Source organism: Hyla sarda, unplaced genomic scaffold, assembly GCF_029499605.1.
Source record: "Hyla sarda isolate aHylSar1 unplaced genomic scaffold, aHylSar1.hap1 scaffold_1227, whole genome shotgun sequence".
Taxonomy (NCBI): domain Eukaryota; kingdom Metazoa; phylum Chordata; class Amphibia; order Anura; family Hylidae; genus Hyla; species Hyla sarda.
Window position 1 is genome coordinate 1 of NW_026607848.1, and position 27,313 is coordinate 27,313.

The following is a 27,313-nucleotide window of genomic DNA, read 5'->3' on the forward strand; positions in this document are numbered from 1 at the left end:
GCACTGCTCTGCCTGAGCAGAACCATCACCGCCATAGGTTGTCAAATAACCCGGATTTAACCCACACAGGTAAGTCCAATGGGGTGCAGGCATGTCCTCTATGCTTACAGCTTCCCGTGGGTGTTGGTTTGATACCGTTTGGGGACAGCCAAGGAGGCATCTGCAGGCAACAAAGGTAGGTGTGTGCTTGTGTGTGTGTTTCCTATGCAGATCCTAAGCCCAGTGTCACATGCAAGTAGGAGGAGTAAGAAGGGTTCCTGGCAAATCCGGGTTATGGATTGCATTTAAAAAGGCCCCGTGGGAGTGCAATGGGCCCCTGTCTTGCTGCTTAGCAATAATGGTATGGGTTTAGGTTCTGCTGTGTGTACTGGTGGTTGACTGCCCCCCAGCCCAGAGTGTGCATGGAAAATTGTCTGGCAGCCTCCCTGACAGCAAGCAGTGATAGTGCCCATGAAGGGGACCTTGTTGGGCCCGCCCCTTTCACGGTTATCGCTTCTCGGCCTTTTGGCTAAGATCAAGTGTAGTATCTGTTCTTATCAGTTTAATATCTGATACGTCCCCTATCTGGGGACCATATATTAAATGGATTTTTGAGAACGGGGGCCGATTTCGAAGCTTGCTTCCGTCGCCCTATGCATTGACCCGATATGGCAGTATCTTCGGGTACAGTGCACCACCCCCTTACAGGGTTAAAAAGAAAGATTCCTACTTTCATTGCTACCTGCTTGCTGGCTAGCCAGCTAGCCAGCCCTGTGGGCCTTGCTGCTGCTGCAGCCAAAAAACAAAAGGTGGTGCTGCTGCTGCTTCTGCTGCTTCTGCTTCTGCTTGTGTCTGGCCCCTGTTGGAGCGTCCAGGCACAGGACTTCTGCTGCTGCTGACTAAATGGCCTCCTTAATTGGATCATTTGAGTAGCCAGCACACCTGTGCAGGTAGGGCATGACATGATAGGCAGCTGCCTTGATAGCGGGTGGGTGCTGAATGTTCCTAATTGACAAAATAAGATTAATGCTTATGAAGAAATATAAAATCTCATCCCTTCCCCAATATCGCGCCACACCCCTACCCCTTAATTCCCTGGTTGAACGTGATGGACATATGTCTTTTTTCGACCGTACTAACTATGTAACTATGTAACATAACATGGGGGGGGGGGGGGGGTCTCCTGGCTGTTCACACAGGTGTGTCATTGCTGTACATTGACCATGCATTGCTTCTGTGGTATTGCAAAGGCAAAGACAAATGCTTCCAGCCATCCATTGCACTAATGGATTGGTCATCAGCTGGCTGTCTATGTCCCGCATCAATATAGACCAAAGTACAGAGGGTTAGGCTATGCTATTGTGCACCTACCTGATGCATCAGAAGGTGCGAGGCCCTTGCTAAATTCTGTGCACAGACTTTGAGATCTATGCTTTAGACTGTATCTAAACCTGCTCCAACATGGACTGACATTCTGGCCTACTTTCAGCCGATGCGACTTGTCTGTCGCTGAACAGTCGCTTTTTATGTATTCAGCACCTATGTATAATGTTGTAAAAATGCTCTAGAAGCTAAAGTCGCAGAAATGTCACACATATTTGGCCTGCAACTTTCTGTGCGACAAATTCAGACAGGAAAAATCAGTATAAATCCTTAGAAAATTATCCCCCAGTGTCTCCATCTGCTGGCGGTATTGAATAAGCATTGCTGCACTGATGGGGTATGCATTAGACGAAAAAAAAGAAGAAAAAGAAGAATAATACGCCCAGAAAAGAGGCGAAAAGGAGAAAAACGTAAAAAAACGTGAAAAAAAAGTAAGAGGAAGAGAAGGGAAAAAAAGGTGGAAATGGGTTTAAAAGTGATTTCGTCGGAGAAATATATATATATATATATATATATATATATATATATATATATATGCGCACACACACACATAGATATAAACGTATTCTCCGTTGAGATATTGCAGCCGCTGCTGTGTCCAGGCCCAGGAGCCTTAGCACTGTGCTGTGATGTCACTCAATACCACTGACATCACTAGGTGTAAACAACATCTCTCCTTTGCTGTGTATGTGACTATGGAGCTGTTTGGTGATGTCGTCTATTACGGCCTTCATAGAAGCAACAGGAGATTGTTGCATCCATCTTGAACCCTCAGAACTACAGTGCTATGATGTCACTCACTTCCACAGGCCTTGCAGAGTGTAAACAACAACAACCCAGCTTTGTTGTGTATGTAACCAAAGGGATTTGTGATGTCACCTAGAACCTTCACAGCAGCGACAGCTTTATGAGGAGCATCAGCACTGCTCTGCCTGAGCAGAACCATCACCGCCATAGGTTGTCAAATAACCCGGATTTAACCCACACAGGTAAGTCCAATGGGGTGCAGGCATGTCCTCTATGCTTACAGCTTCCCGTGGGTGTTGGTTTGATACCGTTTGGGGACAGCCAAGGAGGCATCTGCAGGCAACAAAGGTAGGTGTGTGCTTGTGTGTGTGTTTCCTATGCAGATCCTAAGCCCAGTGTCACATGCAAGTAGGAGGAGTAAGAAGGGTTCCTGGCAAATCCGGGTTATGGATTGCATTTAAAAAGGCCCCGTGGGAGTGCAATGGGCCCCTGTCTTGCTGCTTAGCAATAATGGTATGGGTTTAGGTTCTGCTGTGTGTACTGGTGGTTGACTGCCCCCCAGCCCAGAGTGTGCATGGAAAATTGTCTGGCAGCCTCCCTGACAGCAAGCAGTGATAGTGCCCATGAAGGGGACCTTGTTGGGCCCGCCCCTTTCACGGTTATCGCTTCTCGGCCTTTTGGCTAAGATCAAGTGTAGTATCTGTTCTTATCAGTTTAATATCTGATACGTCCCCTATCTGGGGACCATATATTAAATGGATTTTTGAGAACGGGGGCCGATTTCGAAGCTTGCTTCCGTCGCCCTATGCATTGACCCGATATGGCAGTATCTTCGGGTACAGTGCACCACCCCCTTACAGGGTTAAAAAGAAAGATTCCTACTTTCATTGCTACCTGCTTGCTGGCTAGCCAGCTAGCCAGCCCTGTGGGCCTTGCTGCTGCTGCAGCCAAAAAACAAAAGGTGGTGCTGCTGCTGCTTCTGCTGCTTCTGCTTCTGCTTGTGTCTGGCCCCTGTTGGAGCGTCCAGGCACAGGACTTCTGCTGCTGCTGACTAAATGGCCTCCTTAATTGGATCATTTGAGTAGCCAGCACACCTGTGCAGGTAGGGCATGACATGATAGGCAGCTGCCTTGATAGCGGGTGGGTGCTGAATGTTCCTAATTGACAAAATAAGATTAATGCTTATGAAGAAATATAAAATCTCATCCCTTCCCCAATATCGCGCCACACCCCTACCCCTTAATTCCCTGGTTGAACGTGATGGACATATGTCTTTTTTCGACCGTACTAACTATGTAACTATGTAACATAACATGGGGGGGGGGGGGGGGGTCTCCTGGCTGTTCACACAGGTGTGTCATTGCTGTACATTGACCATGCATTGCTTCTGTGGTATTGCAAAGGCAAAGACAAATGCTTCCAGCCATCCATTGCACTAATGGATTGGTCATCAGCTGGCTGTCTATGTCCCGCATCAATATAGACCAAAGTACAGAGGGTTAGGCTATGCTATTGTGCACCTACCTGATGCATCAGAAGGTGCGAGGCCCTTGCTAAATTCTGTGCACAGACTTTGAGATCTATGCTTTAGACTGTATCTAAACCTGCTCCAACATGGACTGACATTCTGGCCTACTTTCAGCCGATGCGACTTGTCTGTCGCTGAACAGTCGCTTTTTATGTATTCAGCACCTATGTATAATGTTGTAAAAATGCTCTAGAAGCTAAAGTCGCAGAAATGTCACACATATTTGGCCTGCAACTTTCTGTGCGACAAATTCAGACAGGAAAAATCAGTATAAATCCTTAGAAAATTATCCCCCAGTGTCTCCATCTGCTGGCGGTATTGAATAAGCATTGCTGCACTGATGGGGTATGCATTAGACGAAAAAAAAGAAGAAAAAGAAGAATAATACGCCCAGAAAAGAGGCGAAAAGGAGAAAAACGTAAAAAAACGTGAAAAAAAAGTAAGAGGAAGAGAAGGGAAAAAAAGGTGGAAATGGGTTTAAAAGTGATTTCGGCGGAGAAATATATATATATATATATATATATATATATATATATATATATATATATGCGCACACACACACATAGATATAAACGTATTCTCCGTTGAGATATTGCAGCCGCTGCTGTGTCCAGGCCCAGGAGCCTTAGCACTGTGCTGTGATGTCACTCAATACCACTGACATCACTAGGTGTAAACAACATCTCTCCTTTGCTGTGTATGTGACTATGGAGCTGTTTGGTGATGTCGTCTATTACGGCCTTCATAGAAGCAACAGGAGATTGTTGCATCCATCTTGAACCCTCAGAACTACAGTGCTATGATGTCACTCACTTCCACAGGCCTTGCAGAGTGTAAACAACAACAACCCAGCTTTGTTGTGTATGTAACCAAAGGGATTTGTGATGTCACCTAGAACCTTCACAGCAGCGACAGCTTTATGAGGAGCATCAGCACTGCTCTGCCTGAGCAGAACCATCACCGCCATAGGTTGTCAAATAACCCGGATTTAACCCACACAGGTAAGTCCAATGGGGTGCAGGCATGTCCTCTATGCTTACAGCTTCCCGTGGGTGTTGGTTTGATACCGTTTGGGGACAGCCAAGGAGGCATCTGCAGGCAACAAAGGTAGGTGTGTGCTTGTGTGTGTGTTTCCTATGCAGATCCTAAGCCCAGTGTCACATGCAAGTAGGAGGAGTAAGAAGGGTTCCTGGCAAATCCGGGTTATGGATTGCATTTAAAAAGGCCCCGTGGGAGTGCAATGGGCCCCTGTCTTGCTGCTTAGCAATAATGGTATGGGTTTAGGTTCTGCTGTGTGTACTGGTGGTTGACTGCCCCCCAGCCCAGAGTGTGCATGGAAAATTGTCTGGCAGCCTCCCTGACAGCAAGCAGTGATAGTGCCCATGAAGGGGACCTTGTTGGGCCCGCCCCTTTCACGGTTATCGCTTCTCGGCCTTTTGGCTAAGATCAAGTGTAGTATCTGTTCTTATCAGTTTAATATCTGATACGTCCCCTATCTGGGGACCATATATTAAATGGATTTTTGAGAACGGGGGCCGATTTCGAAGCTTGCTTCCGTCGCCCTATGCATTGACCCGATATGGCAGTATCTTCGGGTACAGTGCACCACCCCCTTACAGGGTTAAAAAGAAAGATTCCTACTTTCATTGCTACCTGCTTGCTGGCTAGCCAGCTAGCCAGCCCTGTGGGCCTTGCTGCTGCTGCAGCCAAAAAACAAAAGGTGGTGCTGCTGCTGCTTCTGCTGCTTCTGCTTCTGCTTGTGTCTGGCCCCTGTTGGAGCGTCCAGGCACAGGACTTCTGCTGCTGCTGACTAAATGGCCTCCTTAATTGGATCATTTGAGTAGCCAGCACACCTGTGCAGGTAGGGCATGACATGATAGGCAGCTGCCTTGATAGCGGGTGGGTGCTGAATGTTCCTAATTGACAAAATAAGATTAATGCTTATGAAGAAATATAAAATCTCATCCCTTCCCCAATATCGCGCCACACCCCTACCCCTTAATTCCCTGGTTGAACGTGATGGACATATGTCTTTTTTCGACCGTACTAACTATGTAACTATGTAACATAACATGGGGGGGGGGGGGGTCTCCTGGCTGTTCACACAGGTGTGTCATTGCTGTACATTGACCATGCATTGCTTCTGTGGTATTGCAAAGGCAAAGACAAATGCTTCCAGCCATCCATTGCACTAATGGATTGGTCATCAGCTGGCTGTCTATGTCCCGCATCAATATAGACCAAAGTACAGAGGGTTAGGCTATGCTATTGTGCACCTACCTGATGCATCAGAAGGTGCGAGGCCCTTGCTAAATTCTGTGCACAGACTTTGAGATCTATGCTTTAGACTGTATCTAAACCTGCTCCAACATGGACTGACATTCTGGCCTACTTTCAGCCGATGCGACTTGTCTGTCGCTGAACAGTCGCTTTTTATGTATTCAGCACCTATGTATAATGTTGTAAAAATGCTCTAGAAGCTAAAGTCGCAGAAATGTCACACATATTTGGCCTGCAACTTTCTGTGCGACAAATTCAGACAGGAAAAATCAGTATAAATCCTTAGAAAATTATCCCCCAGTGTCTCCATCTGCTGGCGGTATTGAATAAGCATTGCTGCACTGATGGGGTATGCATTAGACGAAAAAAAAGAAGAAAAAGAAGAATAATACGCCCAGAAAAGAGGCGAAAAGGAGAAAAACGTAAAAAAACGTGAAAAAAAAGTAAGAGGAAGAGAAGGGAAAAAAAGGTGGAAATGGGTTTAAAAGTGATTTCGGCGGAGAAATATATATATATATATATATATATATATATATATATATATATATGCGCACACACACACATAGATATAAACGTATTCTCCGTTGAGATATTGCAGCCGCTGCTGTGTCCAGGCCCAGGAGCCTTAGCACTGTGCTGTGATGTCACTCAATACCACTGACATCACTAGGTGTAAACAACATCTCTCCTTTGCTGTGTATGTGACTATGGAGCTGTTTGGTGATGTCGTCTATTACGGCCTTCATAGAAGCAACAGGAGATTGTTGCATCCATCTTGAACCCTCAGAACTACAGTGCTATGATGTCACTCACTTCCACAGGCCTTGCAGAGTGTAAACAACAACAACCCAGCTTTGTTGTGTATGTAACCAAAGGGATTTGTGATGTCACCTAGAACCTTCACAGCAGCGACAGCTTTATGAGGAGCATCAGCACTGCTCTGCCTGAGCAGAACCATCACCGCCATAGGTTGTCAAATAACCCGGATTTAACCCACACAGGTAAGTCCAATGGGGTGCAGGCATGTCCTCTATGCTTACAGCTTCCCGTGGGTGTTGGTTTGATACCGTTTGGGGACAGCCAAGGAGGCATCTGCAGGCAACAAAGGTAGGTGTGTGCTTGTGTGTGTGTTTCCTATGCAGATCCTAAGCCCAGTGTCACATGCAAGTAGGAGGAGTAAGAAGGGTTCCTGGCAAATCCGGGTTATGGATTGCATTTAAAAAGGCCCCGTGGGAGTGCAATGGGCCCCTGTCTTGCTGCTTAGCAATAATGGTATGGGTTTAGGTTCTGCTGTGTGTACTGGTGGTTGACTGCCCCCCAGCCCAGAGTGTGCATGGAAAATTGTCTGGCAGCCTCCCTGACAGCAAGCAGTGATAGTGCCCATGAAGGGGACCTTGTTGGGCCCGCCCCTTTCACGGTTATCGCTTCTCGGCCTTTTGGCTAAGATCAAGTGTAGTATCTGTTCTTATCAGTTTAATATCTGATACGTCCCCTATCTGGGGACCATATATTAAATGGATTTTTGAGAACGGGGGCCGATTTCGAAGCTTGCTTCCGTCGCCCTATGCATTGACCCGATATGGCAGTATCTTCGGGTACAGTGCACCACCCCCTTACAGGGTTAAAAAGAAAGATTCCTACTTTCATTGCTACCTGCTTGCTGGCTAGCCAGCTAGCCAGCCCTGTGGGCCTTGCTGCTGCTGCAGCCAAAAAACAAAAGGTGGTGCTGCTGCTGCTTCTGCTGCTTCTGCTTCTGCTTGTGTCTGGCCCCTGTTGGAGCGTCCAGGCACAGGACTTCTGCTGCTGCTGACTAAATGGCCTCCTTAATTGGATCATTTGAGTAGCCAGCACACCTGTGCAGGTAGGGCATGACATGATAGGCAGCTGCCTTGATAGCGGGTGGGTGCTGAATGTTCCTAATTGACAAAATAAGATTAATGCTTATGAAGAAATATAAAATCTCATCCCTTCCCCAATATCGCGCCACACCCCTACCCCTTAATTCCCTGGTTGAACGTGATGGACATATGTCTTTTTTCGACCGTACTAACTATGTAACTATGTAACATAACATGGGGGGGGGGGGGGGGGGTCTCCTGGCTGTTCACACAGGTGTGTCATTGCTGTACATTGACCATGCATTGCTTCTGTGGTATTGCAAAGGCAAAGACAAATGCTTCCAGCCATCCATTGCACTAATGGATTGGTCATCAGCTGGATGTCTATGTCCCGCATCAATATAGACCAAAGTACAGAGGGTTAGGCTATGCTATTGTGCACCTACCTGATGCATCAGAAGGTGCGAGGCCCTTGCTAAATTCTGTGCACAGACTTTGAGATCTATGCTTTAGACTGTATCTAAACCTGCTCCAACATGGACTGACATTCTGGCCTACTTTCAGCCGATGCGACTTGTCTGTCGCTGAACAGTCGCTTTTTATGTATTCAGCACCTATGTATAATGTTGTAAAAATGCTCTAGAAGCTAAAGTCGCAGAAATGTCACACATATTTGGCCTGCAACTTTCTGTGCGACAAATTCAGACAGGAAAAATCAGTATAAATCCTTAGAAAATTATCCCCCAGTGTCTCCATCTGCTGGCGGTATTGAATAAGCATTGCTGCACTGATGGGGTATGCATTAGACGAAAAAAAAGAAGAAAAAGAAGAATAATACGCCCAGAAAAGAGGCGAAAAGGAGAAAAACGTAAAAAAACGTGAAAAAAAAGTAAGAGGAAGAGAAGGGAAAAAAAGGTGGAAATGGGTTTAAAAGTGATTTCGGCGGAGAAATATATATATATATATATATATATATATATATATATATATATATATATGCGCACACACACACATAGATATAAACGTATTCTCCGTTGAGATATTGCAGCCGCTGCTGTGTCCAGGCCCAGGAGCCTTAGCACTGTGCTGTGATGTCACTCAATACCACTGACATCACTAGGTGTAAACAACATCTCTCCTTTGCTGTGTATGTGACTATGGAGCTGTTTGGTGATGTCGTCTATTACGGCCTTCATAGAAGCAACAGGAGATTGTTGCATCCATCTTGAACCCTCAGAACTACAGTGCTATGATGTCACTCACTTCCACAGGCCTTGCAGAGTGTAAACAACAACAACCCAGCTTTGTTGTGTATGTAACCAAAGGGATTTGTGATGTCACCTAGAACCTTCACAGCAGCGACAGCTTTATGAGGAGCATCAGCACTGCTCTGCCTGAGCAGAACCATCACCGCCATAGGTTGTCAAATAACCCGGATTTAACCCACACAGGTAAGTCCAATGGGGTGCAGGCATGTCCTCTATGCTTACAGCTTCCCGTGGGTGTTGGTTTGATACCGTTTGGGGACAGCCAAGGAGGCATCTGCAGGCAACAAAGGTAGGTGTGTGCTTGTGTGTGTGTTTCCTATGCAGATCCTAAGCCCAGTGTCACATGCAAGTAGGAGGAGTAAGAAGGGTTCCTGGCAAATCCGGGTTATGGATTGCATTTAAAAAGGCCCCGTGGGAGTGCAATGGGCCCCTGTCTTGCTGCTTAGCAATAATGGTATGGGTTTAGGTTCTGCTGTGTGTACTGGTGGTTGACTGCCCCCCAGCCCAGAGTGTGCATGGAAAATTGTCTGGCAGCCTCCCTGACAGCAAGCAGTGATAGTGCCCATGAAGGGGACCTTGTTGGGCCCGCCCCTTTCACGGTTATCGCTTCTCGGCCTTTTGGCTAAGATCAAGTGTAGTATCTGTTCTTATCAGTTTTTCATGCCGGTGGACAGTAACGCCGGTATGGGGCTGGTGGGGATGGGTGCTGCATGGAGGATGCAGGTGTACCAGGGCTTTCCGGGGCTGGTTCTGAGGAATCAGCTCGACGGCTGCCCCGATGTGACCTGTTCCCTCCGGGTCTCGCCATGAGGCTGAGAGGGTCTAGAGCCGAGGTACTTTTGTGCCTCGGGGAGTGGTGACCCCGAGGTGCCGAAACTCACTGGGAGGATAGACTCACTGAGTTGAAGCACGGGCACCATAATCTCTTCACCTTGTGGCACTCACCTCTTGATTCCCGGCCTTCTGGCTAGGATCAGAGAAATTTTTATAGATCCGGCCGGATGTCCGGGCAGTATATCTGCACACATTCACTTATTTATTTCTTTTTTGTCTCACTGTGTCACTTTTTGCGTGTTGTGTGTTCACAGGATTGGTCAGGATGCGGTAGCCCTTCTGGGTGTCCCTCCTGGCGGTCTAGGGGAGGTGTGTGTGGCCATTAGGTTCCGCACCTCCCTGCAAACACCCCGGGTACTCCTGCTTTGGCAGGGTACCTACCGTAATCGGCTCTGCGGGCAGATACCTTGGCTAACACCAAGGGGGATGCCGGGAGCATTTGTGGTCCCCTAGTAGCTTCGGCGAAAAGGGACATCGAACCTGGAACCTCGCAGGTACCTTTTGGTCCGGAGGCGAAGGGTAAGGTTTGTTGGGGGGCCTCTCTCCTATCGGAGAAGGGCTTGCGATAGACCGCATCCTTTGTGCACGTTTTTTTAGTGTAACACGTTTGCACTTTTTCTTGCACTTTGGGTGAATCGAAAGCACGTTCCTCGGCTTTAGATAAAAAAAAAAAAAAAAAAAAAAAAAAAAAAAAAAAAAAAATCTGTTCTTATCAGTTTAATATCTGATACGTCCCCTATCTGGGGACCATATATTAAATGGATTTTTGAGAACGGGGGCCGATTTCGAAGCTTGCTTCCGTCGCCCTATGCATTGACCCGATATGGCAGTATCTTCGGGTACAGTGCACCACCCCCTTACAGGGTTAAAAAGAAAGATTCCTACTTTCATTGCTACCTGCTTGCTGGCTAGCCAGCTAGCCAGCCCTGTGGGCCTTGCTGCTGCTGCAGCCAAAAAACAAAAGGTGGTGCTGCTGCTGCTGCTTCTGCTTCTGCTTGTGTCTGGCCCCTGTTGGAGCGTCCAGGCACAGGACTTCTGCTGCTGCTGACTAAATGGCCTCCTTAATTGGATCATTTGAGTAGCCAGCACACCTGTGCAGGTAGGGCATGACATGATAGGCAGCTGCCTTGATAGCGGGTGGGTGCTGAATGTTCCTAATTGACAAAATAAGATTAATGCTTATGAAGAAATATAAAATCTCATCCCTTCCCCAATATCGCGCCACACCCCTACCCCTTAATTCCCTGGTTGAACGTGATGGACATATGTCTTTTTTCGACCGTACTAACTATGTAACTATGTAACATAACATGGGGGGGGGGGGGGGTCTCCTGGCTGTTCACACAGGTGTGTCATTGCTGTACATTGACCATGCATTGCTTCTGTGGTATTGCAAAGGCAAAGACAAATGCTTCCAGCCATCCATTGCACTAATGGATTGGTCATCAGCTGGCTGTCTATGTCCCGCATCAATATAGACCAAAGTACAGAGGGTTAGGCTATGCTATTGTGCACCTACCTGATGCATCAGAAGGTGCGAGGCCCTTGCTAAATTCTGTGCACAGACTTTGAGATCTATGCTTTAGACTGTATCTAAACCTGCTCCAACATGGACTGACATTCTGGCCTACTTTCAGCCGATGCGACTTGTCTGTCGCTGAACAGTCGCTTTTTATGTATTCAGCACCTATGTATAATGTTGTAAAAATGCTCTAGAAGCTAAAGTCGCAGAAATGTCACACATATTTGGCCTGCAACTTTCTGTGCGACAAATTCAGACAGGAAAAATCAGTATAAATCCTTAGAAAATTATCCCCCAGTGTCTCCATCTGCTGGCGGTATTGAATAAGCATTGCTGCACTGATGGGGTATGCATTAGACGAAAAAAAAGAAGAAAAAGAAGAATAATACGCCCAGAAAAGAGGCGAAAAGGAGAAAAACGTAAAAAAACGTGAAAAAAAAGTAAGAGGAAGAGAAGGGAAAAAAAGGTGGAAATGGGTTTAAAAGTGATTTCGTCGGAGAAATATATATATATATATATATATATATATATATATATATATATATGCGCACACACACACATAGATATAAACGTATTCTCCGTTGAGATATTGCAGCCGCTGCTGTGTCCAGGCCCAGGAGCCTTAGCACTGTGCTGTGATGTCACTCAATACCACTGACATCACTAGGTGTAAACAACATCTCTCCTTTGCTGTGTATGTGACTATGGAGCTGTTTGGTGATGTCGTCTATTACGGCCTTCATAGAAGCAACAGGAGATTGTTGCATCCATCTTGAACCCTCAGAACTACAGTGCTATGATGTCACTCACTTCCACAGGCCTTGCAGAGTGTAAACAACAACAACCCAGCTTTGTTGTGTATGTAACCAAAGGGATTTGTGATGTCACCTAGAACCTTCACAGCAGCGACAGCTTTATGAGGAGCATCAGCACTGCTCTGCCTGAGCAGAACCATCACCGCCATAGGTTGTCAAATAACCCGGATTTAACCCACACAGGTAAGTCCAATGGGGTGCAGGCATGTCCTCTATGCTTACAGCTTCCCGTGGGTGTTGGTTTGATACCGTTTGGGGACAGCCAAGGAGGCATCTGCAGGCAACAAAGGTAGGTGTGTGCTTGTGTGTGTGTTTCCTATGCAGATCCTAAGCCCAGTGTCACATGCAAGTAGGAGGAGTAAGAAGGGTTCCTGGCAAATCCGGGTTATGGATTGCATTTAAAAAGGCCCCGTGGGAGTGCAATGGGCCCCTGTCTTGCTGCTTAGCAATAATGGTATGGGTTTAGGTTCTGCTGTGTGTACTGGTGGTTGACTGCCCCCCAGCCCAGAGTGTGCATGGAAAATTGTCTGGCAGCCTCCCTGACAGCAAGCAGTGATAGTGCCCATGAAGGGGACCTTGTTGGGCCCGCCCCTTTCACGGTTATCGCTTCTCGGCCTTTTGGCTAAGATCAAGTGTAGTATCTGTTCTTATCAGTTTAATATCTGATACGTCCCCTATCTGGGGACCATATATTAAATGGATTTTTGAGAACGGGGGCCGATTTCGAAGCTTGCTTCCGTCGCCCTATGCATTGACCCGATATGGCAGTATCTTCGGGTACAGTGCACCACCCCCTTACAGGGTTAAAAAGAAAGATTCCTACTTTCATTGCTACCTGCTTGCTGGCTAGCCAGCTAGCCAGCCCTGTGGGCCTTGCTGCTGCTGCAGCCAAAAAACAAAAGGTGGTGCTGCTGCTGCTTCTGCTGCTTCTGCTTCTGCTTGTGTCTGGCCCCTGTTGGAGCGTCCAGGCACAGGACTTCTGCTGCTGCTGACTAAATGGCCTCCTTAATTGGATCATTTGAGTAGCCAGCACACCTGTGCAGGTAGGGCATGACATGATAGGCAGCTGCCTTGATAGCGGGTGGGTGCTGAATGTTCCTAATTGACAAAATAAGATTAATGCTTATGAAGAAATATAAAATCTCATCCCTTCCCCAATATCGCGCCACACCCCTACCCCTTAATTCCCTGGTTGAACGTGATGGACATATGTCTTTTTTCGACCGTACTAACTATGTAACTATGTAACATAACATGGGGGGGGGGGGGGGGGTCTCCTGGCTGTTCACACAGGTGTGTCATTGCTGTACATTGACCATGCATTGCTTCTGTGGTATTGCAAAGGCAAAGACAAATGCTTCCAGCCATCCATTGCACTAATGGATTGGTCATCAGCTGGCTGTCTATGTCCCGCATCAATATAGACCAAAGTACAGAGGGTTAGGCTATGCTATTGTGCACCTACCTGATGCATCAGAAGGTGCGAGGCCCTTGCTAAATTCTGTGCACAGACTTTGAGATCTATGCTTTAGACTGTATCTAAACCTGCTCCAACATGGACTTACATTCTGGCCTACTTTCAGCCGATGCGACTTGTCTGTCGCTGAACAGTCGCTTTTTATGTATTCAGCACCTATGTATAATGTTGTAAAAATGCTCTAGAAGCTAAAGTCGCAGAAATGTCACACATATTTGGCCTGCAACTTTCTGTGCGACAAATTCAGACAGGAAAAATCAGTATAAATCCTTAGAAAATTATCCCCCAGTGTCTCCATCTGCTGGCGGTATTGAATAAGCATTGCTGCACTGATGGGGTATGCATTAGACGAAAAAAAAGAAGAAAAAGAAGAATAATACGCCCAGAAAAGAGGCGAAAAGGAGAAAAACGTAAAAAAACGTGAAAAAAAAGTAAGAGGAAGAGAAGGGAAAAAAAGGTGGAAATGGGTTTAAAAGTGATTTCGGCGGAGAATATATATATATATATATATATATATATATATATATATATATATATATGCGCACACACACACATAGATATAAACGTATTCTCCGTTGAGATATTGCAGCCGCTGCTGTGTCCAGGCCCAGGAGCCTTAGCACTGTGCTGTGATGTCACTCAATACCACTGACATCACTAGGTGTAAACAACATCTCTCCTTTGCTGTGTATGTGACTATGGAGCTGTTTGGTGATGTCGTCTATTACGGCCTTCATAGAAGCAACAGGAGATTGTTGCATCCATCTTGAACCCTCAGAACTACAGTGCTATGATGTCACTCACTTCCACAGGCCTTGCAGAGTGTAAACAACAACAACCCAGCTTTGTTGTGTATGTAACCAAAGGGATTTGTGATGTCACCTAGAACCTTCACAGCAGCGACAGCTTTATGAGGAGCATCAGCACTGCTCTGCCTGAGCAGAACCATCACCGCCATAGGTTGTCAAATAACCCGGATTTAACCCACACAGGTAAGTCCAATGGGGTGCAGGCATGTCCTCTATGCTTACAGCTTCCCGTGGGTGTTGGTTTGATACCGTTTGGGGACAGCCAAGGAGGCATCTGCAGGCAACAAAGGTAGGTGTGTGCTTGTGTGTGTGTTTCCTATGCAGATCCTAAGCCCAGTGTCACATGCAAGTAGGAGGAGTAAGAAGGGTTCCTGGCAAATCCGGGTTATGGATTGCATTTAAAAAGGCCCCGTGGGAGTGCAATGGGCCCCTGTCTTGCTGCTTAGCAATAATGGTATGGGTTTAGGTTCTGCTGTGTGTACTGGTGGTTGACTGCCCCCCAGCCCAGAGTGTGCATGGAAAATTGTCTGGCAGCCTCCCTGACAGCAAGCAGTGATAGTGCCCATGAAGGGGACCTTGTTGGGCCCGCCCCTTTCACGGTTATCGCTTCTCGGCCTTTTGGCTAAGATCAAGTGTAGTATCTGTTCTTATCAGTTTAATATCTGATACGTCCCCTATCTGGGGACCATATATTAAATGGATTTTTGAGAACGGGGGCCGATTTCGAAGCTTGCTTCCGTCGCCCTATGCATTGACCCGATATGGCAGTATCTTCGGGTACAGTGCACCACCCCCTTACAGGGTTAAAAAGAAAGATTCCTACTTTCATTGCTACCTGCTTGCTGGCTAGCCAGCTAGCCAGCCCTGTGGGCCTTGCTGCTGCTGCAGCCAAAAAACAAAAGGTGGTGCTGCTGCTGCTTCTGCTGCTTCTGCTTCTGCTTGTGTCTGGCCCCTGTTGGAGCGTCCAGGCACAGGACTTCTGCTGCTGCTGACTAAATGGCCTCCTTAATTGGATCATTTGAGTAGCCAGCACACCTGTGCAGGTAGGGCATGACATGATAGGCAGCTGCCTTGATAGCGGGTGGGTGCTGAATGTTCCTAATTGACAAAATAAGATTAATGCTTATGAAGAAATATAAAATCTCATCCCTTCCCCAATATCGCGCCACACCCCTACCCCTTAATTCCCTGGTTGAACGTGATGGACATATGTCTTTTTTCGACCGTACTAACTATGTAACTATGTAACATAACATGGGGGGGGGGGGTCTCCTGGCTGTTCACACAGGTGTGTCATTGCTGTACATTGACCATGCATTGCTTCTGTGGTATTGCAAAGGCAAAGACAAATGCTTCCAGCCATCCATTGCACTAATGGATTGGTCATCAGCTGGCTGTCTATGTCCCGCATCAATATAGACCAAAGTACAGAGGGTTAGGCTATGCTATTGTGCACCTACCTGATGCATCAGAAGGTGCGAGGCCCTTGCTAAATTCTGTGCACAGACTTTGAGATCTATGCTTTAGACTGTATCTAAACCTGCTCCAACATGGACTGACATTCTGGCCTACTTTCAGCCGATGCGACTTGTCTGTCGCTGAACAGTCGCTTTTTATGTATTCAGCACCTATGTATAATGTTGTAAAAATGCTCTAGAAGCTAAAGTCGCAGAAATGTCACACATATTTGGCCTGCAACTTTCTGTGCGACAAATTCAGACAGGAAAAATCAGTATAAATCCTTAGAAAATTATCCCCCAGTGTCTCCATCTGCTGGCGGTATTGAATAAGCATTGCTGCACTGATGGGGTATGCATTAGACGAAAAAAAAGAAGAAAAAGAAGAATAATACGCCCAGAAAAGAGGCGAAAAGGAGAAAAACGTAAAAAAACGTGAAAAAAAAGTAAGAGGAAGAGAAGGGAAAAAAAGGTGGAAATGGGTTTAAAAGTGATTTCGGCGGAGATATATATATATATATATATATATATATATATATATATATATATATATATATATGCGCACACACACACATAGATATAAACGTATTCTCCGTTGAGATATTGCAGCCGCTGCTGTGTCCAGGCCCAGGAGCCTTAGCACTGTGCTGTGATGTCACTCAATACCACTGACATCACTAGGTGTAAACAACATCTCTCCTTTGCTGTGTATGTGACTATGGAGCTGTTTGGTGATGTCGTCTATTACGGCCTTCATAGAAGCAACAGGAGATTGTTGCATCCATCTTGAACCCTCAGAACTACAGTGCTATGATGTCACTCACTTCCACAGGCCTTGCAGAGTGTAAACAACAACAACCCAGCTTTGTTGTGTATGTAACCAAAGGGATTTGTGATGTCACCTAGAACCTTCACAGCAGCGACAGCTTTATGAGGAGCATCAGCACTGCTCTGCCTGAGCAGAACCATCACCGCCATAGGTTGTCAAATAACCCGGATTTAACCCACACAGGTAAGTCCAATGGGGTGCAGGCATGTCCTCTATGCTTACAGCTTCCCGTGGGTGTTGGTTTGATACCGTTTGGGGACAGCCAAGGAGGCATCTGCAGGCAACAAAGGTAGGTGTGTGCTTGTGTGTGTGTTTCCTATGCAGATCCTAAGCCCAGTGTCACATGCAAGTAGGAGGAGTAAGAAGGGTTCCTGGCAAATCCGGGTTATGGATTGCATTTAAAAAGGCCCCGTGGGAGTGCAATGGGCCCCTGTCTTGCTGCTTAGCAATAATGGTATGGGTTTAGGTTCTGCTGTGTGTACTGGTGGTTGACTGCCCCCCAGCCCAGAGTGTGCATGGAAAATTGTCTGGCAGCCTCCCTGACAGCAAGCAGTGATAGTGCCCATGAAGGGGACCTTGTTGGGCCCGCCCCTTTCACGGTTATCGCTTCTCGGCCTTTTGGCTAAGATCAAGTGTAGTATCTGTTCTTATCAGTTTAATATCTGATACGTCCCCTATCTGGGGACCATATATTAAATGGATTTTTGAGAACGGGGGCCGATTTCGAAGCTTGCTTCCGTCGCCCTATGCATTGACCCGATATGGCAGTATCTTCGGGTACAGTGCACCACCCCCTTACAGGGTTAAAAAGAAAGATTCCTACTTTCATTGCTACCTGCTTGCTGGCTAGCCAGCTAGCCAGCCCTGTGGGCCTTGCTGCTGCTGCAGCCAAAAAACAAAAGGTGGTGCTGCTGCTGCTTCTGCTGCTTCTGCTTCTGCTTGTGTCTGGCCCCTGTTGGAGCGTCCAGGCACAGGACTTCTGCTGCTGCTGACTAAATGGCCTCCTTAATTGGATCATTTGAGTAGCCAGCACACCTGTGCAGGTAGGGCATGACATGATAGGCAGCTGCCTTGATAGCGGGTGGGTGCTGAATGTTCCTAATTGACAAAATAAGATTAATGCTTATGAAGAAATATAAAATCTCATCCCTTCCCCAATATCGCGCCACACCCCTACCCCTTAATTCCCTGGTTGAACGTGATGGACATATGTCTTTTTTCGACCGTACTAACTATGTAACTATGTAACATAACATGGGGGGGGGGGGGGTCTCCTGGCTGTTCACACAGGTGTGTCATTGCTGTACATTGACCATGCATTGCTTCTGTGGTATTGCAAAGGCAAAGACAAATGCTTCCAGCCATCCATTGCACTAATGGATTGGTCATCAGCTGGCTGTCTATGTCCCGCATCAATATAGACCAAAGTACAGAGGGTTAGGCTATGCTATTGTGCACCTACCTGATGCATCAGAAGGTGCGAGGCCCTTGCTAAATTCTGTGCACAGACTTTGAGATCTATGCTTTAGACTGTATCTAAACCTGCTCCAACATGGACTGACATTCTGGCCTACTTTCAGCCGATGCGACTTGTCTGTCGCTGAACAGTCGCTTTTTATGTATTCAGCACCTATGTATAATGTTGTAAAAATGCTCTAGAAGCTAAAGTCGCAGAAATGTCACACATATTTGGCCTGCAACTTTCTGTGCGACAAATTCAGACAGGAAAAATCAGTATAAATCCTTAGAAAATTATCCCCCAGTGTCTCCATCTGCTGGCGGTATTGAATAAGCATTGCTGCACTGATGGGGTATGCATTAGACGAAAAAAAAGAAGAAAAAGAAGAATAATACGCCCAGAAAAGAGGCGAAAAGGAGAAAAACGTAAAAAAACGTGAAAAAAAAGTAAGAGGAAGAGAAGGGAAAAAAAGGTGGAAATGGGTTTAAAAGTGATTTCGGCGGAGAAATATATATATATATATATATATATATATATATATATATATATATATATATATATATATGCGCACACACACACATAGATATAAACGTATTCTCCGTTGAGATATTGCAGCCGCTGCTGTGTCCAGGCCCAGGAGCCTTAGCACTGTGCTGTGATGTCACTCAATACCACTGACATCACTAGGTGTAAACAACATCTCTCCTTTGCTGTGTATGTGACTATGGAGCTGTTTGGTGATGTCGTCTATTACGGCCTTCATAGAACAGGAGATTGTTGCATCCATCTTGAACCCTCAGAACTACAGTGCTATGATGTCACTCACTTCCACAGGCCTTGCAGAGTGTAAACAACAACAACCCAGCTTTGTTGTGTATGTAACCAAAGGGATTTGTGATGTCACCTAGAACCTTCACAGCAGCGACAGCTTTATGAGGAGCATCAGCACTGCTCTGCCTGAGCAGAACCATCACCGCCATAGGTTGTCAAATAACCCGGATTTAACCCACACAGGTAAGTCCAATGGGGTGCAGGCATGTCCTCTATGCTTACAGCTTCCCGTGGGTGTTGGTTTGATACCGTTTGGGGACAGCCAAGGAGGCATCTGCAGGCAACAAAGGTAGGTGTGTGCTTGTGTGTGTGTTTCCTATGCAGATCCTAAGCCCAGTGTCACATGCAAGTAGGAGGAGTAAGAAGGGTTCCTGGCAAATCCGGGTTATGGATTGCATTTAAAAAGGCCCCGTGGGAGTGCAATGGGCCCCTGTCTTGCTGCTTAGCAATAATGGTATGGGTTTAGGTTCTGCTGTGTGTACTGGTGGTTGACTGCCCCCCAGCCCAGAGTGTGCATGGAAAATTGTCTGGCAGCCTCCCTGACAGCAAGCAGTGATAGTGCCCATGAAGGGGACCTTGTTGGGCCCGCCCCTTTCACGGTTATCGCTTCTCGGCCTTTTGGCTAAGATCAAGTGTAGTATCTGTTCTTATCAGTTTAATATCTGATACGTCCCCTATCTGGGGACCATATATTAAATGGATTTTTGAGAACGGGGGCCGATTTCGAAGCTTGCTTCCGTCGCCCTATGCATTGACCCGATATGGCAGTATCTTCGGGTACAGTGCACCACCCCCTTACAGGGTTAAAAAGAAAGATTCCTACTTTCATTGCTACCTGCTTGCTGGCTAGCCAGCTAGCCAGCCCTGTGGGCCTTGCTGCTGCTGCAGCCAAAAAACAAAAGGTGGTGCTGCTGCTGCTTCTGCTGCTTCTGCTTCTGCTTGTGTCTGGCCCCTGTTGGAGCGTCCAGGCACAGGACTTCTGCTGCTGCTGACTAAATGGCCTCCTTAATTGGATCATTTGAGTAGCCAGCACACCTGTGCAGGTAGGGCATGACATGATAGGCAGCTGCCTTGATAGCGGGTGGGTGCTGAATGTTCCTAATTGACAAAATAAGATTAATGCTTATGAAGAAATATAAAATCTCATCCCTTCCCCAATATCGCGCCACACCCCTACCCCTTAATTCCCTGGTTGAACGTGATGGACATATGTCTTTTTTCGACCGTACTAACTATGTAACTATGTAACATAACATGGGGGGGGGGGGGGGGGGTCTCCTGGCTGTTCACACAGGTGTGTCATTGCTGTACATTGACCATGCATTGCTTCTGTGGTATTGCAAAGGCAAAGACAAATGCTTCCAGCCATCCATTGCACTAATGGATTGGTCATCAGCTGGCTGTCTATGTCCCGCATCAATATAGACCAAAGTACAGAGGGTTAGGCTATGCTATTGTGCACCTACCTGATGCATCAGAAGGTGCGAGGCCCTTGCTAAATTCTGTGCACAGACTTTGAGATCTATGCTTTAGACTGTATCTAAACCTGCTCCAACATGGACTGACATTCTGGCCTACTTTCAGCCGATGCGACTTGTCTGTCGCTGAACAGTCGCTTTTTATGTATTCAGCACCTATGTATAATGTTGTAAAAATGCTCTAGAAGCTAAAGTCGCAGAAATGTCACACATATTTGGCCTGCAACTTTCTGTGCGACAAATTCAGACAGGAAAAATCAGTATAAATCCTTAGAAAATTATCCCCCAGTGTCTCCATCTGCTGGCGGTATTGAATAAGCATTGCTGCACTGATGGGGTATGCATTAGACGAAAAAAAAGAAGAAAAAGAAGAATAATACGCCCAGAAAAGAGGCGAAAAGGAGAAAAACGTAAAAAAACGTGAAAAAAAAGTAAGAGGAAGAGAAGGGAAAAAAAGGTGGAAATGGGTTTAAAAGTGATTTCGGCGGAGAAATATATATATATATATATATATATATATATATATATATATATATATATGCGCACACACACACATAGATATAAACGTATTCTCCGTTGAGATATTGCAGCCGCTGCTGTGTCCAGGCCCAGGAGCCTTAGCACTGTGCTGTGATGTCACTCAATACCACTGACATCACTAGGTGTAAACAACATCTCTCCTTTGCTGTGTATGTGACTATGGAGCTGTTTGGTGATGTCGTCTATTACGGCCTTCATAGAAGCAACAGGAGATTGTTGCATCCATCTTGAACCCTCAGAACTACAGTGCTATGATGTCACTCACTTCCACAGGCCTTGCAGAGTGTAAACAACAACAACCCAGCTTTGTTGTGTATGTAACCAAAGGGATTTGTGATGTCACCTAGAACCTTCACAGCAGCGACAGCTTTATGAGGAGCATCAGCACTGCTCTGCCTGAGCAGAACCATCACCGCCATAGGTTGTCAAATAACCCGGATTTAACCCACACAGGTAAGTCCAATGGGGTGCAGGCATGTCCTCTATGCTTACAGCTTCCCGTGGGTGTTGGTTTGATACCGTTTGGGGACAGCCAAGGAGGCATCTGCAGGCAACAAAGGTAGGTGTGTGCTTGTGTGTGTGTTTCCTATGCAGATCCTAAGCCCAGTGTCACATGCAAGTAGGAGGAGTAAGAAGGGTTCCTGGCAAATCCGGGTTATGGATTGCATTTAAAAAGGCCCCGTGGGAGTGCAATGGGCCCCTGTCTTGCTGCTTAGCAATAATGGTATGGGTTTAGGTTCTGCTGTGTGTACTGGTGGTTGACTGCCCCCCAGCCCAGAGTGTGCATGGAAAATTGTCTGGCAGCCTCCCTGACAGCAAGCAGTGATAGTGCCCATGAAGGGGACCTTGTTGGGCCCGCCCCTTTCACGGTTATCGCTTCTCGGCCTTTTGGCTAAGATCAAGTGTCTTGCCCTAAGGTATTCGGGTACCCCTCTCCTCGGCCTTGTGGGATCGCCCAGGTTTATTGCCTGGGCTTCACCCACCTGCTGCTATTGGGGAGAGGGCTTAGTCCCAGGATAACGGGAAGGTGATCATCGGAGGACGGGTCTGCCGGAGAGGATGGCTAATGCGCCGAACGCTCCTAATACAGTACGGCTGTTTATCGAGGAGGAAAAGAGGAGTGCCTACGGGATTTTGCATGTCCAGCAGAAGGTCGTGGAAGGAGTGCTGAGGATGCCGCATGCTTCCATCTTCTGTGTCCAGGTCTTTCCCAGCCAAGGATTCTTTGACGTGACCTTCTACAACCTGGATGATCTCCGTACCTGTCTCTACCGGAGTAAGGAGAATGCTTCTCACCCTGACCTACAAGGGATCCGATTCATTTCCTGCGAGGCTCGGCCTAAGAAAGTTCCAGTGGTAGTGCATATGTACAACCCTTTTGTGCGGGATGAGGAGATCCAGACCTTTCTAAGAAGGTATTGTGTGTCTGTTTCTGGTGCGGAGAGGAAAAATAACATCCTGGGGACTTTCACAGGCATGAGACGTTTTTGGGTGGAGTTTAGGCCTGCCCCCGAGGGTGGTGCTGAAGGTTTTTGTCACCCCCCGCAGAACTTTGCGATAGGGAACAACAGGGGGTTTCTGCACTACCCGGGGATGCCAAGTTTTTGCCGGGACTGTTTTTGCTTTGGTCATACCAGAGAGAACTGTACAACCGGGCAGGTTTGCAGGAACTGCCACAAGCCTGATCACCGCACTGCAGACTGTCCCGAGAAACGCAAGTGTCATTTCTGTGGTTCTTCGGATCACCTGGCTAGGAGTTGCCCCACTTACCAGTCCGGGGCACCCCGATCATATGCAATGGCTCTTCGAGGTGGGACAGTTCCTGAGGACTCCAATGCTGCCAGGGCAGGCGATGCAGAGGTTAGCGTGCTGACCAGTGAAGCAGAGTCTGCCCCTGTTTTTCCTTCCATTTCTAGGTCTGTTCCGGATGCTTTGGTGGCAGAGGGGGAGAAGGCGGAGTCTGTTTCGGGGGCATCTGTTTCGGAGGCCTCTGATCCCCCAGAGGAGATGACTGTGGACAAAGAATCCTTGAAGAGAAAGATGCCGGTGGAAGAATCGGAGGATGACTGTCCGACTCCTCAGAGTCAAAGGATTGAGGACTTTCCTAGCCCGGGAAGGGAGGAGGCAGGTGGAGGGTCGTCATGTCAGATTGATTCTGACTCCTCTTTATCCTCCCTGGGCACAGGTTATTTGGAGGAATGTTCAGTCAAAAAATTGACAAAGACTCTTAAGTTTAAGGAAGGGGAGGCAAAAAATAAGGGTAGAGGTCGGGGAAAGGCTAGGCCTCCTTTTGATAATGCTTGATTTTGTATTTCCTTTTTTTCCTTCAAATGTTTGAATGAGTTTAACAATTGGTTCTCTAAATGTCCGCAGTATTAGATCTTTAGAAAGGAGATCCGCCATTTTTGATTTACTTTCTAGATATTCTTTTGATGTTCTAGGTCTCCAGGAGTGCTGCTTGGATGGGGAGCCAAATATCTCCTGGCCTTATGGGCAATCGGTATGGTCTGGTTCAATGGAACGTAATTCGGGGGTGGGGATTTTGTTCAAAAGTAATGAGTTTGTTGTTAAAAAAGTTGTCCATATTGTTCCGGGTAGGGTATTATTAGTGCATTTTATTTTCAGGGGTTTCACATATAAAGTAATTAATGTTTATGCTCCAACTGGGAGGAAGGAAAGAGGGGAGGTGTTTGAGAAATTATATTTCTTTTTGAGTGGGAGGGATGATGTGTTCCTTATAGGGGATTTCAATTGTATAATAACAGAGGGGGATAGGAGTAGTACTACGGTGGGTGGTGGGTCTGGTTTAGACAGTACTAGTAAGCAGCTTAAAGAGATTGTAAATTTATTTGGGTTAAAGGATTCCTTTGTTGCCCATAATGATGGTACTATCGGTTATACATATTTTTCTAACAATACAAGTTCGCGTATTGATTTCATTTTTGTCTCAAAACTAATGTCTGTTTCTAATTTCAGACGGAGGAGGTTACCGTTCACGGATCATGCCTGGATTGAGTGTGTGGTAAAAGGTGGTGGTCTAAGTGAGTATGGAAAGGGTGTTTGGAAGTTGAATGTGTCTTTATTGGATAATGAATGTGTATTACAAGAATATAGGGAGCGTTTTGATGGATGGGTGTTGAGGAAGGATGCATTTTATAGTGTGGTTGAGTGGTGGGAGTGGGTGAAGTTAGAGACTAAAAGGTTTTTTATTAAAAAAGGGTGTGAGAAAGGGAGGAAAGATAGAGAAGAGTATGAGAGATGGCAAAGAAGGTTAGAGTATTTGTATGAATTGAGGCGTTTGGGGATGAGTGTTGAGAAGGAGATTGAGGAAGCTCGTGGAAGTGTGAATGAGTGTCTGGAGAGGAATGGAAGGAAGATTATTGCACAGGCTAGGGTTGAAGTGAAAGAGAAGGATGAGAAATGTAGCAAATTTTTCTTTAAAAAGGCATTCAGTAAAAAAACTGAGATGATGAGTGTTTTTACGAATGATGGGGTAGAGGTCTTTGGTAAGGATGAGGTGTTAGAGGAAGTGTGGAAGTTTTATTCTGATTTATTCACGGAGAAGGAGCGGGACGTGACTCTAGAGGAGGAATGTTTGGGATATGTGGATAAGCGTTTGGATGAAATTGATGGGTTCTTTATGGAAGAGGATGTGAGGAAGAGTGAGGTGGAGGATGCTGTGAATGGGATGAAGAAAGGAAAGGTGGCAGGGAGTGATGGTTTGCCTGTGGAATTTTATCTTGTGTTTTGGGATATGTTAGGGGATTATGTATGGGAGGTGTGTAAGGAAGTACTTAGGAGAGGGAAGTTATCTAAAAGTATGAGTGAGAGTGTGACTGTGTTATTGTTTAAAAAAGGGGATAAGAGGGATCTTAAAAATTGGAGGCCTATAGCGCTCTTGAATTGTGATTACAAAATTATTGCTAAAGTTATTGCGAATAGGTTAAAGGATGTGATTGATTGTATGGTAGGTGAGGAGCAAATGTGTACAGTGCCTGATCGTAGGATTTCTGAATGTCTGTTAGGTCTGAGGGATGTATTGTGGGACTGTAAAACTAGGAAGCAAGGTGTGGCTGTTGTTACGGTGGATTTTGAAAAAGCGTATGATAGGGTGGTGCATGATTTATTGTTTAGGGTTTTGAGGAGGATGAATGTGCCGGACAGAATGGTGAAGTGGATTGAATGTTTGTATAGGGACATTTATAGTAAGATTCAGGTCAATGGTTTTCTGAGTAGGGAAGTGAGTATAAAATCTGGAGTGCGGCAGGGGTGTCCCCTGTCGCCAATTCTTTTTATTTGTATGATTGAGCCTTTGTTGGGGATGATTAGGAGAGATAAGGTGATGCGGGGTATAGAAATACCTGGTAGTCATGGGAAGGATATGCGAGTGATTGGTTACATGGATGATGTTACTGTTGTATGTAAGTCAATGGCAGGGGTAAGGCGTGCTAAGTTATTGATTGAGTGTTTCTGTTTAATGAGTGGGTTTAAGCTTAATGTTGGGAAGAGTGGTTGTAAATTTTTTGAGGGGTGGGGAGAGAGTGGGTTGTGCGAGTGGCCTGTGAGAGAGGGGGGTGTGGAAGTGCTTGGGGTGGTGTTTGATAATGATTTGTATGGGAAAGAAAGTTGGGAGAGGGTTTTGGGGAGGGTGGGGAATAAAATAAACTTCTGGTCTTTAAGGACTTTATCGATTGAGGGAAGGATTCTGGTTATTAAAGCTGTTATAATTCCTATTTTGCTTTATGTTAATTATGTGTTTCCTCCACCGGATAGGTGTCTGGCAAGAATTATCAGGCAGATCTTTGTTTTCTTATGGAATTCAAGGATGGAGAAATTGAGTCGTGGGAAGGTGGTGAAAAGCAGAATGCATGGTGGGAAAGGAATGATGAATGTGGAAGTGTTCCTGGCTGTGAAGTATGTCAGTTTTTGTCTCGCTGTAAGTAAGAAGGAATGTGTGTTTGGGTGCATGGTAAGGTATTTGGCTGGTAATGTGTTGTTGAAATATAAGCTAATGGAAAGGGACTTAAGGGTACCTGTAAGTTTTGAGGTTCCTTGGTTCTATCAGAGAATAGGGCGGTGTGTCAGGAAAAATAATCTGGAATGTGTGACTGAATGGAATGATAGTAAGAAGGTGATGAAAGTGTTGGAGCAGAGAGAAACAGTGGAATGTGTGGGAGGTCTGTCTGAGAAGGATTGTAAGGTAGTGTGGAAAAATGTCAGTCACAAGGAACTGACAAATAAACAAAAGGACTTGTCTTGGATGTTAGCTCATGGGTGTCTGCCAACAAGGGAATTTCAGAGGAGAAGGAGATTGGTAGACAGTGAAGTGTGTCCCAGGGATGGTTGCGGTGGATGTGAGAATTATGTACATGTGTTTTGGGAGTGTGGTTATGCGAAGTCTGTGTGGAGAAAAATGTCTGGTCTAATTAAAAATCTTACTGGAATTGAAATCTTATCCTTTAATATGATGATGTTTGGTTTGTGTGCAGTGGAGAGAGAGAAGGCAAGAGTGTTATGGTTCATAGTAAATTGTGTAAAAGAGGTTCTGTGGGATGTAAGGAATATTAGGATTTTCAATCAAACTGAAGTAAGTGTGAAGGAGTGTCTGGGCATGATCCGTGGTAAAATTTACCTTTACGTATTATGTGATAGGAAAAACTATGGTTCTGATGATGCAGAGGGGATCTGGAAACACAAAAAATGGAAGTACTGGTTATGATTGTATTCTTATTTGTCTTTCTTTTTCTTTTCTTACAGATTATATCCTGATATGAAGGGACAGTTGGAGGGACAGAATCCGCTGCAATTTATTTTTTCTGAGGGAAAGTCATGAAGGGAAAGCTTTTTGTTATATGTACATGTAAAGACATGATTCCTGTATATATTGTATATGTCAAATATGTGTTATTCATGTGTTTTCAGATGAATATGTAATTTTTTGAATGATTTACTTGGTTATGTATTGTATATTTCCTTTTCAATAAAAAAAAAAAAAAAAAAAAAAATCTGTTCTTATCAGTTTAATATCTGATACGTCCCCTATCTGGGGACCATATATTAAATGGATTTTTGAGAACGGGGGCCGATTTCGAAGCTTGCTTCCGTCGCCCTATGCATTGACCCGATATGGCAGTATCTTCGGGTACAGTGCACCACCCCCTTACAGGGTTAAAAAGAAAGATTCCTACTTTCATTGCTACCTGCTTGCTGGCTAGCCAGCTAGCCAGCCCTGTGGGCCT

The 27,313-nt window shown here is 45.9% G+C and overlaps 10 non-coding genes and 1 pseudogene across 10 annotated transcripts; all 11 read left to right on the forward strand.

Moving 5' to 3' along the window:
* Positions 1 to 488: 488 nt before the first annotated feature.
* Positions 489 to 679, forward strand: LOC130303382 (U2 spliceosomal RNA). The gene has a single exon (XR_008853456.1). It is a non-coding gene; the product is annotated as a U2 spliceosomal RNA (small nuclear RNA).
* Positions 680 to 2,770: 2,091 nt separating this feature from the next.
* Positions 2,771 to 2,961, forward strand: LOC130303394 (U2 spliceosomal RNA). Its single transcript, XR_008853467.1, has one exon. It is a non-coding gene; the product is annotated as a U2 spliceosomal RNA (small nuclear RNA).
* A 2,096-nt stretch (positions 2,962 to 5,057) lies between these two features.
* Positions 5,058 to 5,248, forward strand: LOC130303406 (U2 spliceosomal RNA). The gene has a single exon (XR_008853478.1). It is a non-coding gene; the product is annotated as a U2 spliceosomal RNA (small nuclear RNA).
* A 2,089-nt stretch (positions 5,249 to 7,337) lies between these two features.
* On the forward strand, positions 7,338 to 7,528 carry LOC130303417 (U2 spliceosomal RNA). Its single transcript, XR_008853489.1, has one exon. It is a non-coding gene; the product is annotated as a U2 spliceosomal RNA (small nuclear RNA).
* A 2,097-nt stretch (positions 7,529 to 9,625) lies between these two features.
* Positions 9,626 to 9,813, forward strand: LOC130303422 (U2 spliceosomal RNA). Its single transcript, XR_008853492.1, has one exon. It is a non-coding gene; the product is annotated as a U2 spliceosomal RNA (small nuclear RNA).
* A 693-nt stretch (positions 9,814 to 10,506) lies between these two features.
* LOC130303421 (U2 spliceosomal RNA) lies at positions 10,507 to 10,712 on the forward strand (annotated as a pseudogene).
* Positions 10,713 to 12,796: 2,084 nt separating this feature from the next.
* LOC130303423 (U2 spliceosomal RNA) lies at positions 12,797 to 12,987 on the forward strand. Its single transcript, XR_008853493.1, has one exon. It is a non-coding gene; the product is annotated as a U2 spliceosomal RNA (small nuclear RNA).
* Positions 12,988 to 15,082: 2,095 nt separating this feature from the next.
* LOC130303384 (U2 spliceosomal RNA) lies at positions 15,083 to 15,273 on the forward strand. The gene has a single exon (XR_008853457.1). It is a non-coding gene; the product is annotated as a U2 spliceosomal RNA (small nuclear RNA).
* Positions 15,274 to 17,368: 2,095 nt separating this feature from the next.
* Positions 17,369 to 17,559, forward strand: LOC130303385 (U2 spliceosomal RNA). Its single transcript, XR_008853458.1, has one exon. It is a non-coding gene; the product is annotated as a U2 spliceosomal RNA (small nuclear RNA).
* Positions 17,560 to 19,658: 2,099 nt separating this feature from the next.
* Positions 19,659 to 19,849, forward strand: LOC130303386 (U2 spliceosomal RNA). The gene has a single exon (XR_008853459.1). It is a non-coding gene; the product is annotated as a U2 spliceosomal RNA (small nuclear RNA).
* A 7,194-nt stretch (positions 19,850 to 27,043) lies between these two features.
* On the forward strand, positions 27,044 to 27,232 carry LOC130303416 (U2 spliceosomal RNA). The gene has a single exon (XR_008853488.1). It is a non-coding gene; the product is annotated as a U2 spliceosomal RNA (small nuclear RNA).
* The last annotated feature ends 81 nt before the right edge of the window (positions 27,233 to 27,313 follow it).